Below are 25,770 nucleotides of genomic sequence, written 5' to 3'. Positions count from 1 at the left end.
CTGTCCCTATCCTTAAAGGAGGAATTGAATGGCACAAAGAATTGAGAGACTCCCAAGATCATGAACCCCAGCTTGGCCTCTTCCCTAACAGGATGACCTTGGGTGAATTAACCTTGCTGGGTCTTGGTTTCCTTGTCTGCACTTTAGAGGCAATAAGTAGTACTTTCCTCATAGAGTTGTTGTGAAGGGAATGAGGAAATAAATGGGATAATGAGGAATCAAGAAAGTAATTCTGGAATCCCTGGATGTAAAGTAGCTGTTCAATAAAAGTCAGCCCCCTCCCCTCTGGGAGTTACAGAGAGCCACCCCTCCAACCCTGGCTGTCAAGTCACACACACACTCACTGTGCACGTCACCCTTCTTGCCAGGAGAGGATTTTGCATTATGGAACCTTGAGTTATAAATTAAGTGTCAAATATAATTTGGACACACTAAGAATTAATTATGTGACTGCCCTGGAAAATCCAGGGACCACGACTCTGACTGTGAAATTGGTGTCTGCCCACAAGGGAGGGACACCCTCCCCCCACCCCAGGGAAGTGAATGGAAGGGGACACAGGCGTGGTGCTTTGCACACTCAGCATTTCCCACCTGGACCCTCAGCAGCAGGGCTCCTTGAGAAGTGACCAAGGAGTGGGGCTGAGGGGTGGAGAAGAGACTGTTTCTAGGAGGCGTCCCATCCCCCCATCACAGTGGCCCTGCCTTGGGTAGCTCCGCCCTCCATGGCTTGTGCGCATCTGTCAGCTGCAGACACACATGTGGCTGCTGTCAGTCCTTCCCCTTTAAGGGAAGGGAAGCACTTCCTGAAAGGGTGGTGGGGGGAGAGGGAGACATGCGGCCAGCAGAGAGGCCACATTTGTCTCGATGGCAAACCAAGGACAGAGGCTCAGCCTGGAGCATTGCAGGAGGGGCCTGCCTCCTCCTGAGGATGGAGAGAGCCATCCTCTGCTGGCCTCGGGGTCTAGGGCACGTTTTGAGGAGGGGGAAACAGTGTGTAGGGAGTGAGCAGCTGGGCCCGGGCATCCAGAACCCAAAGCAAGTCAGCAGCCGCCACCCCCAGCCCAGGCCTCCCCAAGCTGAGGAGTCTGGGTTTAATTTTCTGGTCAGTGCAAAAAGGAGGCGGAAGAGGACGAAGAGGAGGAGAAGAAAGGAGAGAGTTGAAGTTCCAGTGCAGTGGGCTGGGATCTGTCACTCAGCGCACAGCCCGCTGACGACTAAGGGCAGCCGAGCTGTGAGCGGCCCATGATTTATGGACACCGAGTGAACTCCTGCGGCAGAAACCAGCCTTGAGATCAGAGCAGCAATAGGGCCCTTTTTTTGGCAGGAGACAGGGCCTGCATTTTTCTCATTCATGCCAAACTGCTTTGCACGGCAATTAGCTCTGTCCTCATTTAGTCTCCAGTCCCAAAGGGTAATGAAAGTCATATATCATCTTCAAGACTGCTAATTATTGAGCTCGCTTACAGGTAGGCTTTGTAGCTGTGAGAAGGGCCCGTCGACCCAATATTTATTACTCTTCCAATAAGTAAGCAAAGAGGGGGAGGGTGCTGAGGGGAGAAGGGGGAGAGGGAGGGAGGGAAAGAAGGGGGCACAAGCAACTTTCTTGAGAGACCGCCCAACCCCAGCCTGGGATCTGTGACATACCTTCTGCAAATGTGCTCATCAGGGGGAAAACATCTTTATTCCACGGAGCCATTTTTCATGCCCTAACAAACCAGCCTGCTAGAGAGGAGAAAGCCGAGAGTGGGGAGGGGAGGCCTGTGGAGGGCGTGGCTGGGGTCTGCTCAGGAGGGCGGGGAAGGGGACAGAGACAGGGCCCTGGGGAGGAGAGCACAGGAAGAGACCAGAGCGGAAGTGGAAGACAGAATCCACCCAGCCCCCATCCATGTCCAGAACATTCCGCCTGTCATCCCTGGGCCTGCCAGGTGGATGGCGGGGGTGAGGGTCAGGACCCGGGCTGGGATGAGCTATGTCTGTCACTTCAGGGCCTGGCGTGTGGAAGGCTAATGCTGGAAGTCAGAGCCCCTTTGCCTTTATTTAGTTGTCCTGCAACCAAGTGAATTTACCGTCTGGATTGTAATCCAAACCAACAGATTTCCGTGTGTGTGATTAACGAAGGGGAAGGTAGGCCCTTATTTCCACTCAAATAGACTTAAAAAGTGTAATGACTTTTTAGAGAAACTGAACATAAACATTAGCCAGGTTACTGACGGGTTTTTTTTTTTTGATGGTTGTTTTAAAACAGAGGGTGCGATTAAAGCAAGAGCTAAAGAAATACAAATATTTAAAGACTGTTAGATGCTGTACTCAACATGCAGTTAATATGAATTGAGTGCTTCCTCAGTAAATGTATCAGGTATTGTTCTATGTATGGGGATACAGCAGAGATCATGATAGACCAGGTCCTTGCTCTCATGGAGCTTCTAGTCCAGCGATCAATCCCTACTTATTGGTCATGATTTGTTTTCTACACAACTTAAATGGTAATAACAGCTAACATCTGTTTAGAGTTTATTATGTGCCAGGTACCGTGTTGAGATCTTTGTGTTCATATTTCTCATCGAATCCTCATAACCGTATGTGGTTGGCCCTGGTGCCATCCCCATTTTACAGATAGGTTAAGTTACGTATCCAAAGTCACACAGCTAGTTAGGATTGAAAACATACCATCTGGCTCCAGGTTCCAGATTCCATTCCCTAAACCATGGCAACGTATTTTCCTTAATTCATTCTGAACCATTTACGTTTCTAGCTAATGACTTCGGTGTATTGCTCTGTTTGGCATCAAAAGCCCTTACAGACAGACTTTCCTCTTCTGCCATTAGCAACCCTTTCACTCTGAGCCTCCGTGGATGGCAGGCACATTGATTTCAGGCTAAATCGCAGGAAGACTATTAGGTTGACTGGAAAGTCCTTGCAGTTAGCACCAGCTGCTCTGGAAACTTTCCTTGACTGTGGGAGGTTCAGTGGTGTGCTGGAGTCCTCCCAACTGCATTCAGGGACATCATGTTGGAACACTGAAATTGACCATAGTAGAGTATTTACACTATGGAAAATGGCAGTTGCTACAAGTCAGGTTTTTTGTTGGTTTGTTTGTTTTCTGAAGAGACGGTTATTAAACATTTACCAGCATACCACTGGGAAGGACCCAAGGGAAAGGGGAAAACATGATGCTGTAGCTCATGGTAACCGCTTGGTAAGTTCTCTGCATCAGACGGAAGTGCAGAGAGCACTGGAGAGGGAGTCAAGAGACCCAAGTTCTAGACCTGGTTTTGCCCCTGAGGGATCCTGACTTGAGTTCTTTGTCCTCATTTGTGTCAGTTGGCCTCTTAGGTGCCACCATAGTCATAGGATTAGGTACAAAAATACCTTCACAAAGACCCTAGTGCTACAAAGTTAAACTTAAGTTTTTGCTCATAAATATAAGGCAGCTCTGACAAACGTGTACACAGGGGGCTAGGGCTGCGGGCGTATGTGCAAAACACGTGTATACAGGGGGCTAGGGCCGCGGGCATACGTGCAAAACACGTGTATGCAGGGGGCTAGGGCCGCGGGCGTATGTGCAAAACACATGTTGCTCTGTGAACTGTAGGGCGTGGCGGATATTCTTTCTGCTTCCTCTTTCTTTATTTACCATTTCTGGAGCCAGACAGACCAGGGCCGAAAGCCACCTCTTCCCACCTATGTGACCTTGAACAAGTTGCTTATCTTCTCTGTGCTTTGGTTCTCTACCAAGGCACAGAGAAGCTTCTCCTACCCAGCTTCTCCTCACAGCAGGGGCACAGCTGCCAAAGCTGTGGCCTCGCATCCATACCCTTGGAGGACAAAGGCTATCTATCCCTGGTCTAGTTAAAAAATCCTGGGAAGGACTCTGTTGTCCAAGCTTGGGACCTGTGCTCACCTCTGGATGCATCGCCGTGCTGAGCAGATGGGGTTCTAGGATGGGCCAGAGATGGGGCCCCTGCCCTCTCTTGTTCGTGCTTAGATGAAGTATTGTCCAGAAGAAAGGGGAAGCTATGCTAGCATGGAAGCGTGCCTCTACTGCAGGTGGTGATGATCTGCCACCATTCCACAGTGTTAGGGCAGTGCCATTCCTGACAGGCTTAGAAGTGCAAGTTGCTTGAGCTTGGCCTGGGAATAGGCTGGCCGCCTGGCATGAGGGCCAAGGTCACAGGGAGGACTGAAGGGGTATAAAAGGTCAGAAAAGGCTCACTGCACCCCTCCTTGTTCTGGGCCTCGGCAGACTCTTATTCATGGACGTATATGTAAAGAAAGAGTAGAAGCATTTATTGATTTTAGGTGAGTCCTCCTGAATTGACACCTCCCCAGTATGAGGGCTCTCTCTGGGTCGCAAGTGACAAAAACAAATCTAAACCTAGTTTAAGCAAGAAAGGGAATGTGTTGGCTCACCTGCTGCGATGGTCAAGGGTAGAGTGGGCTTCAGGCTTGACTAAATACAGGGACCCGAAGAAGTCATCAGACTTGTCTTCAGTGGGCCCCACTGCCCTGGTTGGCCTCATTCGCTCCTGCAGTCAGCTGGTTTCCTCCAGGCAGCAGCAGCCCTGGTGCTGGCAGCTCTGGGGTCCTAACCTTACCACTCTCAATCCAAAAGGAATGGAGGGCTTCCCTGATGGTGCAGTGGTTGAGAACCCGCCTGCCAATGCAGGGGACACGCGTTCGATCCCCGATCCAGGAAGATCCCACATGCCACGGAGCAACTAAGCCCACATGCCACAACTACTGAAGCCTGCGCGCCTAGAGTCCGTGCTCCGCAACAAGAGAAGCCACCACAATGAGAAGTTCATGCACTACAACAAAGAGTAGCCCCCGCTCGCCACAACTAGAGAAAGCCCGCACACAGCAACAAAGACCCAATGCAGCCAAAAATAAATAAATAAATAAACAAAAGGAATGGAGAGCATCTCTCTTTCAGAATCAAGATATGAAATCCCAGGGAAGGACTCTGACTGGCCTGACATGGGTCCCATGCCTATCTCTGGGCCCATCTGTATAGGCAGAATGATGGGATAGAATGACTGGCCAGGCCTGGGTCACATGTCTTTTCCAGCGGTCAGCTATCTCAAAGGCATCCAAGGGCAGGAAGCAGTACAACCAGGACTCAGGGGACAGGAATAGGCAAGTCAGGAAGTGAAGCTATACTGTCTTCTGGGTCTACCTGGCATTTCTCATCTGCTTCTTTTTGCTCACCTGCTCATTCTCTTACTTCACTTTGAAGATCAGCTCCCCCCACCCCACCCCCACCGCCGCTGGCTTCTCCCAGCACATACATGGCTCATAGTGGCTTCCTCAGACCCAAACACTACCTGACTTTCAGGAGCCCAGCACCACCTGTGGCTGAGTTCAGATTTTTCAAGGAAAAGAGAATCTGATTGGTTGCAGGGATAGGCATTCACTACTGGAATGATCAACTGTAGCAAAGGGTAAGGTTATATAGTGCAGACATTCCTGTGAGGCCTTCGCCTTGAGCAGACCTAGTAGGAGCGGTACCTTAGGGAAGGGGGGCTATGGGTGGGGCAGGCATTTCAGAACAAGACATCATCCTGTTCCCAGGTGACCCAGAGAAGAGCAGAGCATGGCGCCATCCCAGGCCTCAAGTAGCTTCAAGTCTAGTTGGGCAGGCAAGATGCTCATCTGAGCCAGGGGTCACAGGATTTCAAGGAGGGCAAGGTCATTGTAGGCCAGGGTAAGCAGAGCAAGTAGAACGGGTGGTGGGAACAGAGCTGGCCTTCTTCGCACCTGAGCTGGCTCACCTGAACCAATTTGCAAATGTACTTGAAGTGTATAGGCCTTCCTACCTCCACCCCCAGGTTCCCACCAGCCTCCTCCTAACACCCTTGGTCCCTGGCTGACCATGAAGTGACCTGTCCCCTCTGCTGCTCACCATTTCTGGACCTGTGTGTGGAGGTTGTAGGGAGTTTTTCATGACTTTCTAGAAAGTCAGGGAATGTCTTCTCTCCCCCAAAGCCAAGAATGAAAACAAAATACAAAAAACCCCACGAAAATACCCTCCAAGAGTAAAAGGAGGAAAAATAACATTTTGCATCTGGAGAAGGTAGAGAGACCCGTAAGAGCCCTGAAATAGAGACTTCTCCCATATTTGGATGAAGAAATAGAGGTCCAGGAACATTCCGGACTTGCCCAAGTTCTCGTGGTGGGACTGGGACCCTGGCCTCTCACCATAGGCCCCTGCTGACCAGTGGGGAGTGGGCCTGGCAGGGGAATCTGTATGTGTGGAGTGGGGGGATGCCCCACCTTCACAAGGCAGGAATAGAGGCTCAGTCCAGGAAAGTGTGGCCCAAACCAAGTTCTGTTGGGAGCCCTGGAGGGTTCAGAGAGTGGCTAAGAGGTCTCCAGCGGCTCGTCAGGCAGCTGGGTGAAGGTCCATCCAATATGCTTTATCTGGGCAGATTTCATTTCCCGTTGGAGGAAAAGGAAGAGATCTTTGTGTTTCTCTGCTGTTTTTTCCCTTTCAGACAGATCAGAAATCAGATCCTGTCAGATAAGCCCAGATGAAAAGAAAGTGGCAGAGGCTGGCCCGAAGAGAAGGTTCCCTGGCAGAGGTCACACAGGAAGAATCCAGAGAGACCCTCCCCCTGCAGGGGAGGGAGAAGGGGATTCATGTGGTCCTCACTTTCCCCAAGGACCTTGCTTTAGACTTTTAATATTTCCAAATGAGGTTTTATGTACAGTGATTGTATTATTATTTTTTGCATCTGGTTAAAAGTGACAGATTGTTAAATATAAACTTGAAGACTTCACACTTCTTACCCAGAAGCGGCATCTCTTCATGGTTTCAGGCAGGGGCGACCTAACCAAATGGAAGTGGCTCAAACCTCACTTGACCTCTGGGAGGCCCAGAAGGCAGTCACGGGAGGGCAGGGAACAGGGAGGAGGAGGGGCGGGGGAGGGGAGGTGGGGGAGAGAGAGTGGGGAAAGAGAGGGGAGAGAAGCCGGCCAGAGCCTGGAGAAGAGGCGTGGGGGAGTCAGGACGGAAAGAAAGAGGAAAACGTGAGGGAGGAAGAGGAGAGGGCGAGGGCAGGCCGGGGAGAGGGCAAGGTGACCGCAGGTATCAGCGAGGGGCCAATTGTCAAGGTTCTATCTGCGCGATGATTGATGCGAGCCTGGGTTTTTCTGTCAGCCTGTCACGGCGCAGGAATGTTTAATGTTCTCATTATTGGTTACGCTGTTGTGTATATTTCTCTGTCAGCACCGCGGACCCAGCTGAACTGGCAGAGCACTTCAAAGGCCTGCGGGTCATTCATCATCCCCATGACGCTGCGGCAAATGCTCAGCTTCAGCTCCGCGCCAGGGATTTGTTATGACTTGCGAGCCGGCTGACAGACAGGGCTGTGGCGGCCGTGGGAGGGACGCGGGAGGGAGGCGCGCAGCCCTTTTTGTCACTCTGGGCCCGCGGCAGCGCCCAGTGCCCGGACTCGGCGGCTCCCAGGGGCGGGCGGTGCAGACCGGCCGGGGTGACTCCCCGGGGCGGGGCGGGGGGGGGGGGGTGCCGGACCCAGGCCCCCTCCCCCCCCGCCCCCCGGCACTGACTCTCCCCTTAAGCCCAGCCGGCGCCCTTTCCCTCCAATCCTACCCTCCTCCTCTCGGCTGGTGGTGGCGTCTCCAAAAGTTGTGCTGAAAACCCAGAGGTTGGGGGAAAAAAGAGAAACTTTCAACGGTCCGGGGGCCTGGGGAGGGGCGGGTGGGGAGGGGTGAGGGGAGAGCAGAATATCGGAGCTTTGTTTCCTTTCCCAGGCCGTGACATGATTAATCGTTTTCTTCTGATCTAATTTTGGAACATGAAAAACAGCACATTTGTCTTGAAGAAAAATGATGTGCCGAACTGCGCAGATGGAAATTTCGAGCAATGAGAAAGATTAAAGTGAAACCCCACTCCTTAGACCTAATCATGAGTTGTAGATTATTCTGTCGGCCCAGCCAGATGGTAGCTCTGATTCCACAGCCCCTTCTTATATTAATGAATACTAGACTGTTATATTTGACTTAGGTAAGTGAAATGTCTATCAGAGCTAATGGACTGCCAGCCAGCATAACACATGTTGTACCGCTAAGGGTCCTTGCTGCATTTTTCATGTTTTATACTAATGTAGAACATTTTGTTTCCTACTGTTTTTCATCATTGTCACTGTTTGCTAAATATTTTCACATGGAAGCGGGGAGAGGGAGACAGAGTCAGGAGGAAAAAGAACCCCCCTCCAAACTTGTGTCCAAAGCTAATTTCCTCCCGTTGGGCTTGGCTATAACTCTACAAGTAAAACAGTCACCCCCGAGCAATGCGTCCAGGAACTCAATAGTAACGTGATTAAGTTCCTAGTCAACAAGACTACACTCCACTGTATGTTAACAAACCTAATTATAGCCCCGTGGTGATAAATTCGGCCAAGGGCCCTTGCTGCACATCTCTGAGGTCATATCTCCAAGAGCAGCTTGACCCTCATGTCCCAGGGGATGGGATTGTCCGGGAGAGGAGTCCCAGCCTCAGCTTGGGGGGAGGGGCTGTTCCTCCTTCACCTCCTTGTCCAGTCCCTGGGGAAGGTGAGCAGATGCTAGGAAATACTGCAGAGCAGGTCAGAGGTCTGAGCAACTGGGCAGTAGGCTTTCCTGGCTGAGGCTGGATTGGCATTGGGAGCCGTTGGCCCCAACCGTGTCATAAGCAGTAACAGGATGCCTGAGAGGGGAGTGTAGTGCTCCCAGCCTGTTGGTTCCATGCAGGCCTGGGGGCACCCCCTCTGGGCCCAGTAGAGGGTGGCTCAGGCCCTTCCCCTTCTTCCAGATGCCTTGTCCATACGCTGGAAAGCCCCTGAAGAGCTAGCTGTGCAAAAGGCAATCCTCTTGTTTGTGAAGCACCCAAGCGTGGGTGGGGATGGTGTCCTGGAGAAAATGAGTCCCGGAGATGGAATCCGAAAGGTGTCTGGGGACAGATAAGATGGAGGCAGTTGAGGGACATCTTCAAGGGGTGGTGTCTTGAGAAAAAAATGGAAAGAAATACATAGACAGGGAAGAGAGACTGCGAGACATGAAAACATATGGAGAGAGATAGAAGGAAGAGACGAACGCACAGAGAGAGAGACATAGACGTAAAGAAATGTAGATACTGACAGAATAGATGGCTTGTGAACTCAGAGAAACTCTTCTTTCTCCAGCCAAAATGAGTTCCCTAAAAAGCACATCTGACCCCTGCTTAAAAATTCTCTCTTGGCTGTGGTTCCCACAGGAGTCAGTTCAAATGTCTTGGCTGGGTATAGATGACCCTTTTCCATTTGCCCCTAACTTACCTCTCTGGCCTCTTCTCTCACCTTGAACCCTGCACTTCTGGGTATGAACCTCCACATGAGCCTTCTCCGGGTCCCCAAGAATGCCAGGCTCTTTCAGAACAATGTGCTTTTGTCTGTGTTTATCTCTATCTATCCCACTTCCTTGCATTCTTTCTCTGGCAAACTCTTACTCATCCTTCAAGACCCAGCTCCCATGTGTCCTCCCCTGCCACATTTTCCTGACATTCCCCAGGAGGCATTATTTCACCCTCTGCCCCCCCCATAGCATCTGTCCATATCCATGTGAAAATATTGTCCAGGCTGTATTGAAAAATGTCTGTGTTTACAGATCTCTCCCTCTATACCTCCCTTCCTCTACAACTGTTCCTTTGTTCATTCATTTGTCTGCTTATTCAAGAAATATGTATTGAGCACCTACTACATGCCAGGTATTGTTCTGGGCACGGGGGATTCAGTGATGTGCAAAATCCCCTGCCCTCTCAGAGCTGACATTTTGGTAGCTATATGTGTGGGTATATTAGTGAGGTTTTTTCCATAGTGAGAAACAGAAACTCACCTAGGCTAGCTCTAGTAGTGGGGGTTATTGTAAGATGGTGGCAATAAGAACACAAAAATCGTCTGGGGACCCAAGAACAACTGTATAGCTGAGCCTCTCAACTTCTATAACTCGTTACTGGCTCACTCATGGCCTCTCCGAGCTCCCAATGCCACTTTTTAAACTTTTTGTGGTATAATATACACACAGAAAAGTACACATATCATTAGAATATAGCTCAATAAGTTTTCACAAACTGTAACCCACAATGAGCTCAAGAAACAACATTCTGTATTCCAGTACTGCCCTCCCCCACTGCTAGTTCCCCTTTTTAATTTTTAAGTGAAATTCCCATCCCAACATTTTTTTTTTCTTTCTCATTCCATGATACTTTTTTTTAAAAACATCTTTATTGGAGTATAATTGTTTTACAATGGTGTGTTAGTTTCTGCTCCATAACAAAGTGAATCAGCCATACATATATACATGTTCCCATATCTCTTCCCTCTTCCATCTCCCTCCCTCCCACCCTCCCTCTCCCACCCCTCTAGGTGGTCACAAAGCACCGAGCTGATCTCCCTGTGCTATGTGGCTGCTTCCCACTAGCTATCTATTTTACATTTGGTAGTGTATATATGTCCATGCCTCTCTCTCACTTTGTCACCCTTCCCCCTCCCCATATCCTCAAGTCCATTCCCCCTCCCTTCCCTCCCCATATCCTCAAGTCCATTCTCTAGTAGGTCTGTGTCTTCCCCCTCCCCATATCCTCAAGTCCATTCTCTAGTAGGTCTGTGTCTTTATTCCCTTCTTGCCCCTAGGTTCTTCATGACCATTTTTTTTTTTTAGATTCCATACATATGTGTTAGCATATGGTATTTGTTTTTCTCTTTCTGACTTACTTCACTCTGTATGACAGACTCTATGTCCATCCACCTCATTACAAATAACTCAATTTCATTTCTTTTTATGGCTGAGTAATATTCCATTGTATATATGTGCCACATCTTCTTTGTCCATTCATCTGTTGCCCATCCCAACTTTTGCCCGCTATTAACTATGACATTTTGATTTCTGTTTTCAGTGGGTTTGGGTTTTTTTGAACAGCTTTATTGAGGTAAAATTTACATACCATAGAATTGCCCATTGTTAGTGAACAATGTGATGATTTTTAGTAAACTTATAATAGAGTTGCACAACTGTGGTCACAATCCAGTTTTAGAACATTTCCATCATTCCCTCCAAATTATCAGTCAATTTTCAGGGCCATTTTCAGTCAATCCTGGGTTCCAGCCCTAGTCCTAGGAAACCAGGTTTTAGATTTAGGTCTACGATCCATTTAAAAAACATATAACAACTGTTTTGAAGCATAACTCACATGCCATAAAGTCCATTCATTGAAAAGGTAAAATTCAGTGGTTTTTAAATATATATTAATTCAGTGGTTGTATAAATATCACCACTACCTAATTCCATAATGTTTCATCACCCCCCTCCCCGCAAAAAAAACATACCCATTAGCAGTCAGTCCCCATTCCTCCCTCACCCAGTACCTGGAAATCACTAATCTACATTTTGTCTCTATGGATTTTCCTACTATAGACATTCAATATAAATGGAATCATACAATATGAGGCTTTCTGTGTCTGGCTTCTTTCACTCAGGATAATACTTTTAAAGATTCATCCATGTTCTAGCATGTAAGAGAACTTCATTCCTTTTTATGGCCAAACAGTATTCCACTATTAGGATTTACAACATTTTTTTTTCCATTTCTCACTGATGTACTTTTGAGTTGTTTCCACTCTTTGGTAGTTATGAATAATGCTGCTATGATCATTCATGTACAAGGTTTTGTGTGCACATATGTTTTCAGTTTTCTTGGACATATATCTAGGAGTAAGTAATTTCTAGGTCATATGCTAACTCTGTGTTTAACTTTTTGACTGTGATTCATTTGAAGTTAATCTTTGTGTATGGTATGAGGTAAGAGTCTAAGTTCATTTCTTTGCATGTGGATATCCAATTGTCCCAGCATAACTTAAAAAAAAAATCATGAATTAGCACTGGATTTTGTCAAATGATTTTTCTACATCTACTGAGTGAGGTATTGAAATTTCCAATTATTACTATTAAATTGTCTATTTCTCCTTGAAATTATCATATCAGTTTTGTCCTTTATTCTTTTAATAATGGTTTACTATATATTAATTAATCTTCAAATATTAAACCAACCTTACATTCCTATGATAAATACCACTTAGTAATGGTGTTGTATTTTTCTTAAGTTCTTTTTTTGATGTGAACCATTTTTCAAAAATTATTTATTTATTTATTTATTTGGCTGCATCAGGTCTTAGTTGCGGCATGTGGGATCTTTTGTTGCGGCGAGCAGGCTCTTCACTGCGGTGTGCGGCTCTCTAGTTGTAGCATGCAGGCTCAGTAATTGCACCACACAGGCTCTCTAGTTGTGGCATGTGGGCTCTAGAGTGCGCAGGCTCAGTACTTGTGGCCCATGAGAGTTGCCCCGTGGCATGTGGAATCTTAGTTCCCTGACCAGCGATTGAACTCGCGTCCCCTGCATTGGAACACGGATTTTATTTTTTAAAGATTTATTTATTATTTATATATTTATTTATTTTTGGCTGTGTTGGGTCTTAGTTGCGGCATGTGGGATCTTCTTTGCAGCATGGGGGCTCTTCATTGTGGCACGCAGCCTTCTCTCTAGTTGTGGAAAGTGGGTTTTTCGCTCTCTAGTTCTGGTGTGTGTGCTCCAGGGCATGTGGACGCTGTAGTTGTGGCAGGCGGGTTCCAGAGTGTGTGGGCTCTGTAGTTTGCAGCACACAGGCTCTCTAGTTGAGGCGCATGAGCTCAGTAGTTGTGGCACATGGGCTTAGTTGCCCCATGGCATGTGGGATCTTAGTTCCCTGACTAGGGATCGAACCCACATCCCCTGCATTGTAAGGCAGATTCTTTACCACTGGACCATCACGGAAGTCCCTGGAAGGCATATTCTTTTTTTTTTGGTCTGTTTGTTTGTTTATTTATTTATTTATTTTTGGCTGCGTTGGGTCTTTGTTGCTGCGTGCAGGCTTTCTCTAGTTGTGGTGAGCGGGGGTGACTCTTCGTTGTGGAGTGTGGGCTTCTCATTGTGGTGGCTTCTCATTGCAGAGAACAGGCTCTAGGCATGTGGGCTTCAGTAGTTGTGGCTCGTGGACTCTAGAGCGCAGGCTCAGTAGTTGTGGCACACGGGCTTAGTTTCTCTGCAGCATGTGGGATATTCCTGGACCAGGGCTCGAACCTGTGTCCCCTGCATTGGCAGGCGGATTCTTAACCACTGCACCACCAGGGAAGCCCAAGGACCTTTTTTTTTTTTTAAAGTTTTTATTGAATTTGTTACAACGTTGCTTCTGTTGTTGTTTTTTTTAATGTTTTGTTTTTCTGGCCACGAGGCATGTGGGATCTTAACTCCACAACCAGGGAGTGAACCCCCTCACCCCCTGCATTGGAAGGCAAAGTCTTAACCACTGGACCACTAGGGAAGTCCCAGTAATGGTGTTTAATCCTTTTTATATGTTGCTGAATTTAGTTTGCTAATATTTTGTTAAGGATTCTTTCATCTACGTTCATGTAGGATATAGGTTTTCTTTTTTTATGATATATTTGTCTAGCTTGGCTTTCTGGGTAAATCTAGCCTCATAGAATGAGTTGGGAAGTATCCCTCCTCCACTGTTTCCTGAATTTGTGAAGGATTGGTACTATTTCTTCTTTAAATATTTAAATTTGATTTACCAGTAAATCCATCTGGGTGTAGGCTTTTTTTTTAATAGCTCTTTTTAAAAATTAATTAATTAATTAATTGGCTGTGTTGGGTCTTCGTTGCTGCACATGGGCTTTCTCTAGTTGCGGCAAGTGGGGGCTACTCTTCATTGCAGTGCACGGGCTGCTCATTACGGTGGCTTCTCTCTCTGTGAGCATGGGCTCTAGGTGCGTGGGCTTCAGTAGTTGTGGCTAGCAGGCTCTAGAGTGCAGGCTCAGTAGTTGTGGCACACTGGCTTAGTTGCTCTGTGGCATGTGGGATCTCCCTGGACTAGAGCTCAAACCCATGTCCCCTGCATTAGCAGGCAGATTCTTTTTTTTTTTTTTTTTTTTTTTGTGGTACGTGGGCCTCTCACTGTTGTGGCCTCTCCCGCTGCGGAGCACAGGCTCCAGACGCGCAGGCTCAGCGGCATGGCTCACGTGCCCAGCCACTCGGCGGCATGTGGGATCGTTCCGGACCGGGGCACGATCCCGTGTCCCCTAGCAAGCAGATTCTTAAGCACTGTATCACCAGAGAAGTCCCTGGATACGGAATTCTTGATTGAACATTTTTCTTTTCTTCTAGTATTTTGAATATGTCAATCCATTGCTTTTTAACCTTCATTGTTTCTGATGAGAAATCAGCTGTTAATTGTATTGTTGGTGGTAATTCCCTGGCAGTACAGTGGTTAAGACTCCACGCCCTCACTGCTGAGGGCCTGCATTTGATCCCTGGTCTGGGAAATAAGATCCCACAAGCTGCACGGCATAGCAAAAAAAAATTGTATTGTTGTTCTCTTGTATGGGATGAGTTGTTTTTCACTTGCTGCTTTGAAAATTTTCTTTGTCTTAGGCTTTCACCGATTCGACTGTGTGGATCCAGATGTGAAACTCTTTGTATTGATCCTACTTAGGATTTATTGAGCTTCTTGGATATGCAGATTAATATTTTTATTATATTTAGGAAGGTTTTGGTCATTATATCTTTAAATAATTTTTATACCCCTTTCACTTTCTACTTTCTTTCTAAGATAACAATTACAGATTTGTTGGTACCCTTAATATTGCCTCACATCTTTGCACGTGTGCACAGGCTCTGTTGGCCAGGGATGTGTGGGCATCTCTGGCCCTCTTTGGTCCCTGCTATACATGCACACAGTCTCTGGTCATCCCAGGATATGTGGGAAGCTCATCAAGCCCCTGATGGCTATCTTACCACCTGCAACTTCTTGATAAATTCCTGGCTAGTCCACCAGTCCTTTGCTTGTCAGAACCAAGCCTAAAACCTCAGATTAATGGAGAGGATGCTCCTCCCTGTTTGCTAGCCACTGAGATTATCTCTTCAACTGACAGTGCTCCAAATAAATTGTGCCCCCTCCAGCATCAATGGTGAAGCTACTGGTTTTCATGGCATTGACAAAGCTGAGGGAAGGGGAATGGGGTGTGAGCAGCCATAGACTCATGGTTTTCTTACCCAAAGCTTGGTAGTTTTAATAAATAAGTTTTTCTTAGTTATTGTATGCCTTTGGTAGAATTCCAGAGTGTGAAATGTTTTGTTTGCTTGCTTGTTTGGCTTGGTTTGGTTTTTGTTTCTGCTAATTGACCTCCATTTAAATATTTCTTTATTTCCTCTGTAAAACATATGGACTTATGCCCTCAATACGATAAACACTTGTATGCTACTCTCCAACATGTCCACCAGTTGTGTTGTCTGCTTACTACAAATTAGTTGTATGTGTTCCTAAGCCTGTTTATGTCAGCTTTACTTGAATTTTAATTACCTTATTGATTTAAATATAACATAAACTAATAAAATCTGACTATAAAAATAATTTTTTTATATTAACTAAATTGAATGTTTTAGAAAGACTTGATAAAGAAAAGTAGCAAAAAATTTAATGTTAAATTGGGTGTGCACAGACCTACTAGAGAATGGACTTGAGGATATGGGGAGGGGGAAGGGTAAGCTGTGACAAAGTGAGACAGTGGCATGGACATATATACACTACCAAACGTAAAATAGATAGCTAGTGGGAAGCAGCCGCATAGCACAGGGAGATCAGCTCAGTGCTTTGTGACCGCCTGGAGGGGTGGGAGAGGGAGGGTGGGAGGGAGGGAAACACAAGAGGGAAGAGATATGGGAACATATGTATATGTATAACTGTTTCACTTTGTTATAAAGCAGAAACTAACACACCACTGTAAAGCAATTGTACTCCAATAAAGATGTTAAAAAATAAGTAAATAAATAAAGTGGGTGTGCATGTAGCAGCTGGAAAACATTGGAGGAAAAAAATCACAAATATCCAGAAGGCATCTCCATGTGTGAAGGATTCTGCTTAAACTCTCATTGTACTCACAGTGTAAAAGAGACAGAGATGCTACAATTATCTGACGAGTTTTAAAGTAACCATGATAAAAATGCTTCAGCAAGCAATTACAAATGTATTTGCAACAAACAAAAAAAAATAGAAAGACTCAATAAGAAATGGAAGATAAAAATGGAGATATTAGAGCTAAAGAATACTGTAACCAAAATTAAAAGCTCAGGGAATGGGGTCAACACTGGAATGGAAGGTAGAGCAAAGAATCAGTGAACCAGAAACTAAAACTATAGAAATTACCCAATCTGAATAAGAGTGAGAGCAAGAGAAAGAAAGGAAGGAAGGAAGGGAGGGATGGAGGGAGGGAGGGAGGGAGGGAGGGAGAAAGGAAGGAAGGGAAGGAGGGAGGGAGAAAGGAAGGAATGGAGGAAGGAAGAACAGAGCTTCAGAAACATGTAGGACTATAACAAAATATCTAACATTTGGGTGTCAGAGTCCAGCAAGGAGAGGAGAAAGAGGGTGGGGCTGAAAAAGTATGAAAAGAAGTACTGGTGGAAACCTTTCCAAATTTGTCAAGAGACATAAACCTAATTCAAGAAGCTGAGTGAACCCATTACAGGATAAACTCAAAGATATCTATCCTAAGATGCATCATAATTAAACTACTAAAAACTAAAAGTAAAGAAAAATTCTTGAAAGTAGACATAAAAATCACACTTTACCTCAAGGGGAAAATAATTTGAATTACTGTTTGTTTCTCGTCAGAAACCATAGGGGCCAGAGGGGAGTGGCACAATATATTTAAGTGTTGCAAGTAAAAAACTGTCAATTCAGAGTCCTATACCAGCAAAAATATCCTTCAGGAGTGGAGAAGAAATGAAGACATTCTCTGATTAAGGAAAAGTAAAGTAATTTGTTGCCAGCAGAACTATCCTAAAAGAAAGGCAAAAGGAAGTTCTCTAAACAGAAAGGAAATGATAAAGTGAGGAACTTTAGAACATCAGGAAGAAATAGCACAATAAGCAAAAATATGGGTAAATATAATAGATATACTCTTCTTAAATTTTCTAATGTTTGATGATTCAAGCAAATTATATAATATCTTAGCAGTTCTAAATATATATATAAGAAATGTTTAAAATAATTATATTATAAATGGGAGAGAGTAAAGGAACACAAAGGGAGATAAGACCTCTATCTTAACTTCAACTGGTAAAATGACATAGACCATGACAAGTTATGTAGGTATAAAGTAATACAGCAACCACTAAAAAAAGCTATACAAAGAGATACACTCAAAAACACTATACATAAATCAAAATGGAATTTTTAAAAAGTTAAGTAATCTACTTGATGAAGAGAAAAGAGAAAGGCAAAACAAAGAAGAAACAGAAAAAAAAAATACACTTAAGCCTTAGCATATCAGAAATTACACAAAATATAGATTATCTAAATACAATAATTAAAAGACAGAGATGGCAGCAGGATTAAAAAACATGGCCCAACTTATACACTGTCTACACAAAAAATTACCTCAAATATAATGATACAGCCAGATTGAAAGCAAAAGGCTGGAAAATGACATATCATGCAAGTATTAATTAAAAGAAAGCAGGAGGCGGAACCATAGAGTTGGGAACTGCACGTGGAGCTTTCGGTGGGGCGCCCGGACGCTGGGATCCCGTGCCCGCGCAGGAAGTAGCTCTGGAGACTCGAGAGAGAGCGCAGGGGGCGGCCGGGCCGGGAGAGGCGGGCCTCAGCGCAGATTGGGTCAGGCACGCGCAAGGGCAGCCCCGGAGGGCCGCCCCAGAGGCCCCAGCGCCGCCGAGGTCCTAATAGGCAGCACCGTCTTCCGCCGCACGTGGCCGCACCGCGATTCTCAAATCCAAGCGCGACAAGGAAGGTGGGCAAAGGGGGTCTTGGGACCCGGTGAGGAATTCGCGGGCTGGCTGTCACCTGCGGTAGGGGCTTCGCGGGGGAAGCACGGGGGTGGGGGCTGGAGCCGGGTCGGGTCAGGGAGCGGAGACTGCTTTGCCAGGCCTCCAGAGTTTGTCCAAGGCCGGCTGGTCGGGGAACAGCCTCTGAACACCCAGGCCGCGCCCGATCTCGCCTTGGCCCACCTTTTCCTACCTCAGCCCATCTGTCTTAGTTCTCCGTGCTCCCCCCACCCTACCGCCTTTCCCTCAACCCAGGTTTATCCCTAAGTATGGTCTTGTGTACTTGAAGTTGCTTCTGTCTGGCATGCTTGTGCTCCGGTCTTTGTATGGCTGGCTCTTTCTCAGTTGGCAGTTCGTAGGATACCTCCTAAGAGAGTATTCCTGACTGCCTCTACTATGGTGAGCCTCTCTCACTCCGGCTCTCTAGCACATTCACTCAACAAATTAGAGAGGGGCCTGGCACTCTCTAGGCGTCGAAGGATACAGCAGTTACAACAAGGAAGGCCTAGAGCCCTCATCAAGCTTAATATTTTAGTTATGGGAAGTATATCCTCCCAAGGTACCGAAAATTGAATCAGTAAATTCAGATAGTGGTAAGTCCCGTGGAGTAAGAGAGAAAGAGAAGTTGATGTTCTTTTGTGCAGTGTGGCCAGAGAAGGTCTCTGTTGAGATGACAAACGAGCAGGAACTTGAAGAAAGTAAATAAGCAACCCATGGAGTTACCTGGAAGGATGGTGGTCCCAGGAGAGGGAACACGAAGGGCAAAGGCCCTGAAGCGGGAGCATGTTTGACATGTTCTGGGGCAAGAGGCCAGCGTGGCCAGGGCAGAGTGAGCAAAAAGGAGGGAGAGGGAATTGGGCAGAGTGTGAGGGGCTTGAAAGACCTTTGCAAGGAACTGGCTTTCACACACAGGTGAAACGGGAGGAGAGAGCTCGAGCAGAGGAATGATGGGGTTCAACTTTACTTTTAAAAAGATCACCCTAGTTGCTTTGTTGAGAATAGACAGGGAAGGTGGGGGCAGTGTGCAGGGGTGGAAGCAGCGAGACTAGCAGTAATCCAAGAGAGCATGGTGCTGGCTAGGTCCACAGTTGTAGCAGTGGAAATGTTGGAAAATGGGCAACTGTATTTTGTTTGCCCTCCTGTGCTGCACTTGCCCCTGAATGGCGTGATTACCTTTCTAGATGTGTGCTTCGTGAAGAGGGACTGACTGAGTGCCAGGCAGGATGAATAAGAAGCGGCCTCCTCTTAGGAGCCAGGGCTTTGCATTTGATGCTCTGTTAGGCGTTTGTGGAACGATTGGGTTCTGTGGAGGGAGCCCTGGTCAGATCTGGCAAATGTCAAACCCTTCTGGTTAAGGGGCAAATTGGGCCCCAGCTGTTGTTGGAGAAGAGGTGCTTGTCCCTCCCCAAAGATGCGTTGCTGCATCCATGGGTCCAAACTGCAAGACAGGGTGTAGCAGAGGAGATACAGTCCCCAGCCCAGAGCAGCCACAGACGGTCTCTGTGTGCCACAGCAGCACAGGGACGCGCCTCAGCCAGCAGCTAGCTCAGCCACTGGCAGGGCCCCCAGAGCCTCCACACCTCAGTAGGGAGTTTTCGCTTTGCCTCAGGGGAGCTAAGGAATACCTAATAAAAAAGAAAAAAAAAAAAAAAAGAAAAAAAAGAAAGCGGGAGTGACTTAGATACAACAGACCAATTTCAACACCAACTACCACAATTCACCCAGTATGAAATAGATAGATATATACTATCCTATATTAAGGATATTGAATTCATAATTTAAAAAATTCCCAAATAAGAAATCTCCAGGCCCAGATGGTTTTACAGGAGAATTCTACAAAATGTTTAAAGGAGAATTAACACTAGTTCTATAGTCTTTTGTAGAAAATTGAAGAGGAGGGCACACTTCCAAATTCATTTCATGAGGATAATATTACCTTGTTACCCAAAATCAGCTATGTTCATACAAAACAAGAAAACTATAGACCAATAACCCTCATGAATATAGATTTAAAAATCCTTTAAAAAATTAGCAAATAGAATTCAGCAGTATATCAAAAGAATTATGCACCATGACTAAGTGGAGTTTATTGCAGGGATACAAAGCTGGATCAATATTCAAAATTATATTAATGTAATCTATATTAATAAGCTAAAGAAAAAAATCACATTATTATATCTATTGATGCATAAAAAGTTTTGACAAAATTCAACACCCATTCATGGTGTTGAATGGTGTTGAAATTCTCAGAAAGGTGTTGAAATTCTCAGAAAGGGAACTTCCCTGGTGGTGCAATGGATAAGACTCCACGCTCCCAAGGCAGGGGGCCTGGGTTTGACCCCTGGTCAGGGAACTAGATGCCACGTGCATGCAGCAACTAAGAGTTCACATGCCACAACTAAGGAGCCCACATGCTGCAATTAAGGAGCTGGCGAGCCACAACTAAGGAGCCTGCCTGCCACAACTAAGATCTGGTGCAACCAAATAAATAAATAAATAAATTCTCACAAAATGCTTAAAAAAAAAGAAAAGAAACTCTCAGAAAAATAGGAATAGAGGAGAACTTCCTCAACTTGATAAAAAGAATCTACAAAAAATCTACAACTAACGTTATAGTTAATGATAAAAGACCTAATCTCTCCCCCTTAAGTTCACAAGGTAAAAATGTTTGCTGTAACCACTCTTGTTCAATGTAGTGCTGGAAGTTCTAGCCAGTGCAGTAAGGCCAGAAAAGGAAGTAAATGGCTTGCAGATTGGAAAACCATTTGGTAAATAAGAAATGAAAACTATGTTCACACAAAAACCTTTACATGAATGTTTTATAGCACTTTATGTATAACAGGCAACAAGAGGAAACAACCCAGATGTCCTTCAATGGGTGAAGGGTTAAACTGCGATATATCCACACCATGGAATACTACTCGATGATTAAAAGGAACAAGCTATGGGTACACACAACAACCTGGATGAATCTCCAGAGAATTATGCTAAGTGAAAAAAAGCCAACCCCAAAAGTTTCCATACTGAATGATTCCATCTATATCCGGTTCTTGAAATGAGAAAATTATAGAATGGAGAGCACATTAGTGATTACCAGGGGCTAAGGTGGGGGTTGGAACATGAGGGAAGTGGGTATGGCTATGAAAGAATAACATAAGGGATGAAAATGTTCTACATCTTGACTGTATCTATGTGAATATCCTGGTTATGGTATCATGGTACCATTTTGCAAGATGTTACTATTCAGAGAAACTGGGTAAAGGGTATGCAGGATCACTGTATTACATAAAAACAAAAAGTTTAATTTAAAAAAAACCTGGACTCTCTTAATCGTCTATATGTGTGTCACCTGTGATACTTAGAAGAATTAATAAAATATTCTTCATTGAAAAATCTATGTCGGCCAGCGGGAGACGTGGCAGGCGAGCAGTTCTGCTCCGAGGGCGTAAGTGCACGCCCAGGTTTCGGCCGCTGACCAGGCAGCAACATGGTGGCACCAGTGCTGGAGACCGCTCACGTGTTTTGCTGCCCGAACCGGGTGTGGGGAGGCCTGAGCTGGAGCTCCAGGCCCGGAGGACTTCTGGCCTTCGGCACGTCCTGTTCCATGGTACTCTATGACCCTCAGAAAAGTGTTGTTATTACCAACCTGAATGGTCATACTGCTCGAGTCAATTGCATACAGTGGATTTGTAAACAGGATGGTTCTCCTTCTACTGAATTAGTTTCTGGAGGATCTGATATTCAAGTGATTCACTGGGATATAGAGAATAATCACGCATTTGGAAGTCATTGAGGATTTCTAAGCAGTGGAGTATGAATACCAAAGAAGATGAATCTGATGGGAGTGTGCCAAATTAGGATAGGAAAAAAATATGAAGGAAGAGATATGGGATATAGTTTTGAAGGAAAATGATTTTGGCATTGACTAGATAGTTGTCAAAGGAGTAGGGAGCTATTGAGTAGAGGAGTGAGAAATCAAAAAGAGTGGGATTCTGGCGCAGGGCTCTGGAAGAAAGATACTTCTACAAAGCAAAATAGGCAAGTGGGAGGGAAGATGTGGAATTCAGTTGTTAACATGTTACTTGTATTGCTAGCCAGAGAGAGGGGCCAGGTGTGGAGGAGGGGATCGTGGAGTCACTTAGACTTGAATGAGAGTTCTAATGGTTGTGTAGCAAAGCAGCTCCTGTTTAGACTTACCTTGGCAGAGGAATCCAGAGAGAGCCATCTGCGCACTCAGTTTTGAGACCTTGAGTTGAGATTTGCAAGACTCTTTCCTCAGTGCTGCCCTAAGCTTCTGCCAGTAGAGAGGATAGCAGGCTGAGTATCTGATGGCAGACAGTGAATTTAGAGATGGACCAGAAAGTAGAATGTGAGGCCAGACAGGGAGGAGGAGAGGAGGAGGATGAAAGGCATATAAGAGGGATGAAGGGGGCTTCCCTGGTGGCGCAGTGGTTGGGAGTCCGCCTGCCGATGCAGGGGACATGGGTTCGTGCCCCAGTCCAGGAAGATCTCACATGCCGTGGAGCGGCTGGGCCCGTGAGCCATGGCCGCTGAGCCTGCGCATCCGGAGCCTGTGCTCCGCAACAGGAGAGGCCACAACAGTGAGAGGCCCGTGTACTGCCAAAAAAAAAAAAAAAAAAGAGGGATGAAGGGAATAAGAGGATTTGGGGGAAGAAGTCACATATTAGAACCTTGGAGGCTTAAAGGTTCCTTCTGGTATGCATTTCCATGCACACAGGTGTTCACTACATCTTGACTTCTGATAAAAGGAAATAATTCTAAGCTGGTATCATGAGAGATTTGAGTCTTTGAACAGTGGGCATCGTTTTTTTAAAAGCCGGTGAACTTAAGAGATTTGTTTTGTTTGAGCTTTTAAGATTCTCTAATGGTTGAAATACAACCCTGCTTAAAAGATGTGAAGTGACATAGAAAACAAACTTATGGTTACTAAAGGGGAAAGGGGGTGGGAGTGGGGATAAATTAGGAGTTTGGGATTAGCAGATACAAACTACTATATATAAAATAGATAACAATGTCCTACTGCATAGCGCAGGGAACTATGTTCAATATCCTGTAATAAATCATAATGGAAAAGAATATATATATATAACTGTACACCAGAAACTAACACAATGCACCATTGTAAATCAACTATACTTCAATTTAAAAAATAAAATAAAATAGAAAAAAAACTATATCATTATTGGTATATTCTGTCAAATACTAAGGGAGATATGTTAAAATAATCCGTCATGATTGGGAAGTCTCTGTTTCTCCTTTTAGGTCTGTCAATTTCTGTTTTATATATTTTGAGACTATATTATTTCATGCATATACATTTAGAATTATTCAATCCTATTGGTTGATTGTGCTTTTAATCACTATGAAGTCTCTCTTAATTTCTTGTGATGCTTTTTGCTTTAAAGTCTATTTTGTCTGATTTTAGTACAGTGACACCATCTCTCTTTTCGTTAGTGTTTACATAGAACTCCCCCCTATTCTTCTACTTAAAAATTTTTCTGTATCTTTATTTTTAAAGGATGTCTCTTGTAAACAACATATGCAATTGTTTTTATGTAATATAATATTACAATTTTTGTCTTTTAATTGGAGTATCTTGTTCACTTACATTTAATATAACTACAAATATATTTGGGTTTACATCTACTATTTTATTTATTCAGTATTTATCCCACATATTCTATATTCCTTTTTTTCTCTCACTTCTTGACTTCTTTTCAATTAAACAAATGTTTATTATTCCATTTCTTCCCTCTCTTATCTTGTTAATTATAAATTCTTCTATTATTTTAGTAGTTACCTTAGAGCATTCAACATATATCTTTGACTTATTAAAGTCTAATATAAAATAGTACTTTTAGCACTTTTCATATCATTCAAGGACTTTAGAATACTTTAATTCCATTTCCTACCTCCAATTTTTATGCTATTATTTTCATATGTTTTAATTCTACATATATTTTACACCTTACATGATATTATTATTTTTCTGTAGAAACAATACTCATTTTTTCATTTGTTACAGTTAACAGTTTGCATTTCATTTGGGGTTCTCTCCATATCTTGGTTGATTTTTTCTAAAGTTTAAATATAGTAAACTTTATTTTTTGTTTTGTATTGTTTTATGGGTTTTGTCAAATGCACGAGTCATTTGGTGACTCTCAGGGTGGCACAGAGCCACCACCAAAACCTCTTGATATAGAACAGTTTGTCATCCCTAAATTCCTTTGTGCTGTCCCCTTATAGTCTACTCTGTTCCCACCTCCAACCCCTAGAGATATATGTAGCCTTCTGGGTCTGACTTCTTTCACTTAGCAATATACATATAGGATTCATACATGTTATTATGTGAATCAATAGATTGTTTCTTTTTATTGATGAGTAGTATTCTATTGTATAGTTGTACTATACTTTATCCATTTGCTAGTTGAAAGACATCTGAGTGGCTTCCAGTTTGGGGCAATTATGAATAAAGTTCCTATAAACATTAATTTATCATAAGCATACATTTTTATTTCTCTTGGATAAATACCTAGTAGTAGGATTGCTGGGTCATATGGTTATATGTATGTTTAATTTTTTAAGAAACTGCCAAATTGTTTTTCAAACAATTTGCATCTCCATCAGCAACATTTGAGGCTTCCAGTTACTCCACATCCTCATCACTACTTGGTATTATCGGTCTTTTTAGTTTTAGCCGTTCTAGTAGGTATGTGGTAGTATCTCATGGTAGTTTTTTGTTTGTTTGTTTGTTTGTTTTGCGGTACGCGGGCCTCTCACAGCTGCGGCCTCTCCCGCTGTGGAGCACAGGCTCCGGACGCGCAGGCCCAGCGGCCATGGCTCACGGGCCCAGCCGCACCGCGGCACGTGGGATCCCCCCGAACCGGGGCACAAACCCGCGTCCCCTGCATCGGCAGGCGGACTCTCAACCACTGTGCCACCAGGGAAGCCCTCATGGTAGTTTTAATTTGGTTATCCCTAATGACTAATTATGCTGAGCAGGTTTTAATGTGCTAATTTGCCACCCATACATCTTCTTTGGTGGAGTGTGTGTTTGGAACTTTTGGCAAGTTAGATATTGGGTTCCTTGTTTTTTTTTTTTATTGTTCAGCTTTTAGAGTTATTTATATGTTCTGTATACAAGTCTTTGTCAGAAATATGATTTGCATATATTTTCTTCCAGTCTGTGGCTTGCTTTTGAATTCTCTTATCAGTGTCTTTTGCAAAGCAAGAATTTTTAATTTTAATAAAGTTCAAATTATCATTTTTCTTTCATGGATCATGCTTTTGTGGATTGTGCTTTGAGTGTCTAGAAATTCTTTACCTAATATAGGGTCATGCAGATTTTCTCATGTATTTCTACTAGAAGTTTTGTATTTTCACATTATACATTTAGGTTTATGATCCATTTTGAGTTAATTTAAAAAAAACATTTTATTTTATTGAGATATAATTCACATACCATAAAATTCACCCTTTGAAAGTGTACAATTCAGTGGTTTTTAGTATATTCACAAGGTTATGCAGCCATCACCACTGTCTAATTCCAGAGCATTTCATCATCTGAAAAAGAAACTCCAGAACTCATTAGCAATCACTGCCCCTTGCCCCTCTCCCAGCCTTAGGCAACCACTAATCTACTTTTTGCCTCTATAGATTCTTTCACTTAGCATATTGTTCTCAAGTTTCATCCATTTTGTAGCATATATTGGTATTTTATCCCTTTTTATTGCTGAATAGTGTTCCATTGTATAAATACATACATATTATCCATTCATCGTTCAGTGGACATTTGGATTGTTTTGGCTATTATGAATAATGCTGCTATGAACATTCATGTACAA

General features: G+C 44.5%; 1 protein-coding gene across 8 annotated transcripts in view; it reads left to right on the top strand.

The window, feature by feature from the left end:
- The window catches only part of LRMDA (leucine rich melanocyte differentiation associated), a 1,270,435-nt gene that overhangs the window by 41,800 nt on the left and 1,202,865 nt on the right, over window positions 1-25,770 (top strand). Inside the window, exon 7 of one of the 8 annotated variants that reach the window (XR_010935929.1) lies at window positions 7,774-9,724. The exons of 6 other annotated variants lie outside the window; for them this stretch is intronic. The gene's annotated coding sequence lies outside the window, so the exon portion shown is untranslated. Of the gene's footprint in view, window positions 1-4,612; window positions 6,893-7,773; window positions 9,725-25,770 lie in introns of those variants that run through there. One more of the 8 variants, XR_010935930.1, reaches the window with a different exon arrangement.

Source organism: Pseudorca crassidens, chromosome 16, assembly GCF_039906515.1.
Source record: "Pseudorca crassidens isolate mPseCra1 chromosome 16, mPseCra1.hap1, whole genome shotgun sequence".
Taxonomy (NCBI): domain Eukaryota; kingdom Metazoa; phylum Chordata; class Mammalia; order Artiodactyla; family Delphinidae; genus Pseudorca; species Pseudorca crassidens.
The sequence above is the reverse complement of the archived record's forward strand: the minus strand, read 5'-3'. Positions and strand labels throughout refer to the sequence as shown.